This window comes from Apium graveolens, chromosome 11 (genome assembly GCF_009905375.1).
Source record: "Apium graveolens cultivar Ventura chromosome 11, ASM990537v1, whole genome shotgun sequence".
Taxonomy (NCBI): domain Eukaryota; kingdom Viridiplantae; phylum Streptophyta; class Magnoliopsida; order Apiales; family Apiaceae; genus Apium; species Apium graveolens.
Window position 1 is genome coordinate 68510626 of NC_133657.1, and position 7297 is coordinate 68517922.

General features: G+C 39.6%; 1 non-coding gene across 1 annotated transcript; it reads left to right on the forward strand.

Annotated features, from left to right (window-relative positions):
* The first annotated feature begins 222 nt into the window (after positions 1-222).
* Positions 223-329, forward strand: LOC141699068 (small nucleolar RNA R71). Its single transcript, XR_012565556.1, has one exon. It is a non-coding gene; the product is annotated as a small nucleolar RNA R71 (small nucleolar RNA).
* Positions 330-7297: the final 6968 nt, after the last annotated feature.

Genomic DNA, 7297 nt, shown 5'->3' on the forward strand with positions numbered 1-7297 from the left:
GCAATAGCGGTGGCTGCATCAACTTCCAGAATACCTGCTACCTTGCCTGACGTCATCCTCTGAGTTGGGTTTTGATGCTCATTTGCAGCCATCGTCTCTATAAGATTATACGCCTCAGTATAGCTTTTAGCCCATAAGGCGCCTCCAGCTGCTGCATCGAGCATGGGCCGAGATTGGGCCCCCAAACCATTATAGAAACCAGTAATCACCATCCAATCCGGCATTCCATGATGTGGACATTTTCTCAACATTTCCTTGTAGCGTTCCCAAGCCTTGCACATAGATTCTGTAGGTTGCTGCGCAAACTGAGTAAGAGCACTCCTCATAGCAGCAGTCTTTGCCATTGGATAAAACTTCACCAGAAACTTTTGCGCAAGATCTTGCCACGTAGTGATGGACCCAGCTGGTTCAGAATGTAACCAGTCTTTAGCCTTATCCCTCAGTGAGAATGGGAAAAGCCTCAACTTGATAGCCTCATCAGTCACGCCATTATACTTAAAAGTGTTGCAGATCTCGACAAAATTTCTTATGTGCATGTTGGGGTCTTCAGTTGCCGCTCCTCCAAAAGAAACAGAATTCTGCACCATCTGAATAGTGCCCGGCTTGATTTCAAAGGTGTTAGCTTGAATAGCCGGATGAAGGATGCTTGACTGAATATCATCAATTTTAGGCCGAGAAAAATCCATAAGAGCTGGATCAGCTTGAACAATACGATCTCCCATGTTTACTGGTTCTTTCTGCTCAGTTCCTGAATCCGAATCCTCAAAATCTAACTTCTCCGGAATATCAAGAACTTCGTCTGTCTCCTCAGTTGTATCTAAAGTCCTCTTGCGAGCACGAGAACGAGTTTGCATAAACGCTTGCTAAAGTACCTGAAACACAACCGAAAAGAGTAAGTAACTACTACGTCCTAATCACTGAGTCCTAATGACCAATGATGGTAAGTACATAAAATAAACAAATACGCCGAGTCCCCGGCAGCGGCGCCAAAAACTTGTTAGGGCGAAAACATGCACTAATATTCACGCAAGTATATGCGTTCGCAAGTAATATAAAATACTTTCTAGTTCGTTCCCTCAGAGACTCAGACTAAATTATTGTCTAATTAAACTTACTCACCAATGTATGATTACTTCTCAATGTTAAGATAATAACACTTAAAATTGTTGATTCACTATTAACTATAATTAACTTCTTAATTAACCACTTAACTAACACTTCAAATTATCAATAATAAAACACTCATGAGATCACAACTTCATTATTACTTCCTTCTATAACCATTGTTATTACCTTTAGCATGTGACAGTGATGATATTAATCGAATAACACAAAACTGATAAAAGCCAACTTTCATTGTACTAATACCATTCTACCAAGCATCCACAATTAAGATAGAAGTTAAATAGTCATCAATTATATTGAGTTCCTATATGTCTACAGAAATTGACAACACAACGATTTAAGCATAAGTTATTCCTTTTGATTACATAGGGCAAATAAAACTGTTAGAGTTACCCACTAATCATGCACAACGTACATGAACCTATGCTAGCATGGCAAGTTCTAAATCTCAAGATCCACCGTCGCTTCACCAGAGATTAACACCCTATCTTATATGTTCGCGACGCACATAAGACGAATACGCACAACCAATACTAGATATCATGCAATCATCACACACTAAAGTATTAAACAATTAACTAAAGAATTCCATAATAAATCCGTTGTAACCCCATGATCACGATTAGCCCATAATAGAACTTATCGCCATCATGGGTTCATATGAAATCATGACAAACAAACACAAGAAAATAATAACTAAAGTAATTATATTAAAATAGAGTACGTCACAAGAGTAAATAAGTCAAAGCAAGAAAACTAGCATCCAACGTTACAACAAAACAAGAATCACAAGAATATATGCTTCCTCTTCGTTGCGGTGTGCTAAATCGGTCTTCTTCCTTATCTCCTTCGCTTCTTGCGTAAAACACAATCTAAAACATAATTTCTTTAATATTCTCTGTGAAAACGTCTCAAATCTACTTATATAATAGTCCCATAAAACTCAGATTACATAGAAGTTGGAAGCCAAACAGAATTAGAAGTCTAAAATAATTCAGCTTTTTCCCCGACCTTGCGCGGCCGCTCAGCATAGCTGCGCGGGCGCGCAGGTTGCTACTGGAAAAATTCCAAGTTTACTCCGTTTCTTCGCCGTAATCTGCCCATTCCTTTCCTCCCGCAATGGTGAACACATGCCAAGGCTTATTCTTGATGATTCCTCCCCCGAAATGCAACTATTACCCTGAAATGCATAAACACTAGAAAAACGCATCAAATACACAAAATACTTGATTTCAAGACACCAATTTAAGCCATTTTAAGACGTTCTAAGTGGTGTAAAATGCCACTTATCAAGTATAATCCTAGAACTCACGCACCACACTCATGGGCACAACAGCGGGTGTCTTACAGAAAACCACCTAGCCCATCTCCAAGATCATCTCCAACAACTTACCATCCTTCCCCGATGGTAGAAAACCACGCTCATTGGCTATAGGCTTTAAAAGCAGCCTTACATACTCCGCCTCCGCATCGGGAGTTGAAAACCTTTGCCTTGAACCACCCGTACTCGAAGAATCGGTGGTGTTGCTGCTAACTTGAGTTCGCTGTCTTTTTGGTGCAATTGAGATTGAAAGAGATTGAGAAAATATGTGTTTGTAAGAGAGATTGTATGTTTGAGAGTTTTGAGAAGTGATGGAGAAGTTTGTGTATAAGTGTGTGTATATATAGGGGATTGGGAGAAAATTGGTTATGGAAAAGGAGTGGGAATTGATTATAGGAATAATGGGTTTGATTTGGAGAGGGAAATTTGGGATGTAGAAGAGTAAAAATCGGGTGGGAATTAATTTTCTATTAAAAATCCCGATTTTCTCTTCAACACCCGACTTAAATTTTTTTTTTTCTGAATCAGGGACCTGGCGCGGCCGCGCCCAGTTTCTGGAGTTTCAGCCTAGCGCGCGGGCGCGCCCAGTTACTGGAAAAACAGCACGGCCGCCCCGCTTTTCAGCGCGGGCGCGCCGTGCTACTGAAGTTGACCCTGAATTTTTTTTATTTTTCTGATTTTTTTGTGTTTTTCTCCGTTATTTTTGCTTCATCAACATATTAATGTACAACAAACTTGGGTTGCCTCCCAAGAAGCGCTTGGTTTACGTCTTTAGCTCGACGTAGAATTTTGAGATCAAGTAGACAATAAAACGACACCAACCACCTCACGGTTTGCCGTATCCCCATAGTAGTGCTTCAACCTCTGCCCATTTACTTTAAATTCTTGGCCTGGATCATCCTCAAAAATCTCCACAGCTCCATGCGGAAACACGGTTTTGATTATGAAAGGCCCTGACCATCTCGATTTCAATTTTCCAGGAAAAAGACGGAGACGCGAGTTAAACAATAGAACTTGTTGTCCCGCCACAAATGATTTAAGCACTAAACCTCTATTGTGCCACCTCTTGACTTTCTCCTTGTACATTTTATTGTTTTCATACGCTTGAAGCTGAAACTCGTCGAGCTCATTTAATTTGAAGCATTCTCTTCTTACCAGCTGCATCCAAATCAAGGTTCAATTTCTTCAAATCCCAATACGCTTTATGCTCGAGCTCCACAGGCAAATGACAACCCTTACCATAAACCAGCTGAAATGGCGACATTCCCAATGGAGTCTTGTACGCTGTTTTGTATGCCCAAACAGCTTCATCCAGCTTCGAAGACCAATCCTTCCTTGATGGACACAGAACTTTCTCTAGAATACGCTTGATCTCTCTGTTAGACACCTCTGCTTGACCATTAGTCTGAGGATGGTAGGCTGTTGCAATGTGATGATTCACATTATACCTTTGCATCATGGCAGTGAATTTGCGATTGCAAAAATACGATCCTTCATCACTGATTATGACTCTTAGAGTCCTGAATCTTGTGAATATCTGCTTATGAAGAAAATCAAGCACCAAATTCGCATCATTTGTCAGCAGAGCCTTGACTTCCACCCATTTCGACATATAATCGACCGCCAACAAGATATATTGATTATTGCAAGATGAGATAAATGGTCTTTTCCCCATACATCGAAGACTTTAACCTCGAAAAGCACATTAAGAGGCATCTCATCCCTCTTGGACATATTACCCACACGATGGCATCGATCACACGTCAAAACAAAGTGATGCGCATCCTTAAACAATGTAGGCCAGAAGAATCCCACTTGAAGGACATGAGCTGCTGTCTTCCCTCCACCATAATGGCCTCCATAAACAGTTGAATGACGGTCTTGCAAGATCCCCCCATTTCGCTGTACGGAATACATCTCCTGATGATTTGGTCAGCTCCTTGCCTAAACAGATATGGTTCATCCCACATGTACCACTTCACCTCATAAAGAAACTTCTTCCTTTGAGCGTACGACAAGTCGGGAGGCATGATATTACTCACAAGCTAGTTTACAATGTCTGCAAACCACGGTTCTTCCTCTTGCACTCCAAACAGCTGCTCATCGGGAAAAGACTCATTTATTAATGTCTTATCCAGTAAAGTTGCACTTGGATCTTCTAAACGAGAGAGATGATCAACAACTTGATTTTCAGTACCTTTTCTATCCTTGATCTCCAACTCAAATTCCTGAAGCAAAAGAACCCATCTGATTAATCTAGGCTTCGAATCTTTCTTCGAGACGAGATATCGAATTGCAGCGTGATCAGTGAAAACTGTCACCTTCATCCCAAACAGATAAGATCAAAATTTCTCAAAACCGTAGACAATAGCCAAAAGCTCTTTCTCAGTTGTAGTATAATTCAGTTGAGCACCATTTAGGGTCTTACTAGCATAGTAGACCACATGAAATATGTTGTTCTTTCTCTGCCCAAGAACTGCTCCAACTGCATAGTCACTTGCATCGCACATCATCTCAAAAGGTTCATTCCAATCAGGTGCAGTTACGACATGTACAGTGATTAAACTCTTCTTCATGAACTCAAAAGCCGCTAGGAACTCGTCATCAAACTTGAACGGGACATCCTTCTCCAGAAGATTGCACAAAGGTTTAGAAATTTTGAAAAGTCCTTAATGAACCACCTGTAGAAGCCCGCATGACCAAGAAAGCTGCGAACTCCCTTAACAATACTTGGTGGGGGAAGATTTTTGATGACCCCCACTTTGGCTTTGTCCACCTCAAGACCCTTACTAGAGACCTTGTGCCTAAGAATAATGCCATGTCGCACCATAACGTGACATTTCTCCCAGTTGAGAACCAGATTGGTCTCAATACGCCTTTTAAGAATGTTGCCTAGATTCTGCAAGCACTCATCAAATGAATCGCTAAACATAGAGAAATCATCCATGAACACCAACACATTTTGACAAATCATGTCAGAGAAGATAGCCATCATACATCTCTGAAATCTGGCAGGTGCCCCACATAAACCAAAAGAAACCCTTCTAAAGGCGAAAGTACCAAATGAAAAAGTGAAAGTAGTCTTCTCCTGATCTTCTAGAGCAATACAAATTTGATTATAGCCCGAATAACCATCCAGAAGACAGTAGTACTCATGCCCAGCCAATCTGTCGAGCATATGATCAATAAACGGCAGAGGGAAGTGATCTTTTCTCGTGGCCTTGTTCAACTTCCTGTAATCCATGCAAACTCTCCACCCCGTGACTGTTCGAGTAGGAATGAGCTCATTCTTCTCATTAGCAACTGTTAGGTCATACAACACTATAGAAGGGGGTTGAATATAGTGTTTATACAATCAAATCAATTTATCAACACAAGTATGTAACAGTAATCAAGTATATTCAATATAATAAACTCTGTTACAATAGAACAGTTGTTCTCTCTCAGTGATGACCAATATCACTAACAGCTGCTAGGTTACAATGTATAATCTTCCTCGTGAATGATAACACATCTAGTGTAAACCATAAGCTGTGTTTATATAGTACACAGTTACAAGATATCTTCTAATTGGTATGGAATATAATTATGTCTCCTAAAATATATCAATCAGATATTATCTTCTACAAGTCTTCTAGTTGTCCAACTCTTCATGCATATCTTCTATTGTTTTAGTCATGATCTTTTCCTGTAAATCAGCTGCATTCCTTATCTGAAGTACCCGCACTTAAGTCCTGATATAAATCCCGACGGCCTTAAGTTCTGATATAAGCTCTAACTTCAGTAATTTCTGATTTTCAGTAAGCCCTGATATTAAGTTCTGTAACTAAACACAACAGATTAGACATGACATCACAAATATATCTAACAATCTCCCCCAACTTGTAAATTATGAAAAATATACAAGTTAATAGATTTGATGATGTCAAAAACATTTAAGTACAAATGCAATAAGAGTTAATTTAGACAACTAACTACAACTTACAGTCCTTGTAGCTTTTACCAATCTTACTGAGTCAATCTAAATCCCAAGTGATTCTTGACAAAGTTTGATATCAGCTTCTCTTCTGCATTCCTCGGGACTTGAGCTAATGTAGCCTTGACTTGCTTCATTTCTTTATCTTGACTTCCAATCTGGTAGATTGCAGTCTTAAGAGATGAGATGTGATTTCTTTCCAATCCATCACCAAGTCTGATTGCTCTTGGATGAGATGAGTCTTCATTATAGCACAGACATTTCTCTTTTAGAATAACTTCAAGTTTAGCAGAATTTTTCTTCATTGGAATTTCACTATGCCTTTTGCCTTAGGCCTTGGAGGTTTCTTTGTATTAGAATATTTAGACTTAAAATTTTTCTTCTCAGCTGCAAATCTAGCTTCTTCCTCCTTGAGAGTCTCTAAATCCATTCCAGGATTATGCTTGAGAAATAATCTTCTAGCAATTTCTTCATCAAGTGTTTGAATCTTGGGATCTTTATAATAGATTGTAGTCTCCCTTCCCTTAAGCTTTAGAGTTTGCAAAACCTTCTCAGAGTCTTGACTTCCTCCTTGAATGAGAAGATTAGAACTTGATATCAGACTTTGATCATCAGAACTTGCTTTCAGAACTTGAGCATTCACAGCATCAGAACTTGAATTCTTCTGTGTAGAAGATTCGCTAGAGTCAGAATTTAGTTTCTGTGAAGAAACTTTACTGTTTTGCCCTTGACCTTGACATTTGCCCTTGTTAGGGTTTCCCTGGTCATCTCCTTTATCATCCTTTTTCTTCAGAGTTTGAATAGTAGAGCATTTGGACTTGGACTTAACTACCTTCTCCCCCTTTTTGGCATCATCTGGTAGGAGTAGAGAGAGA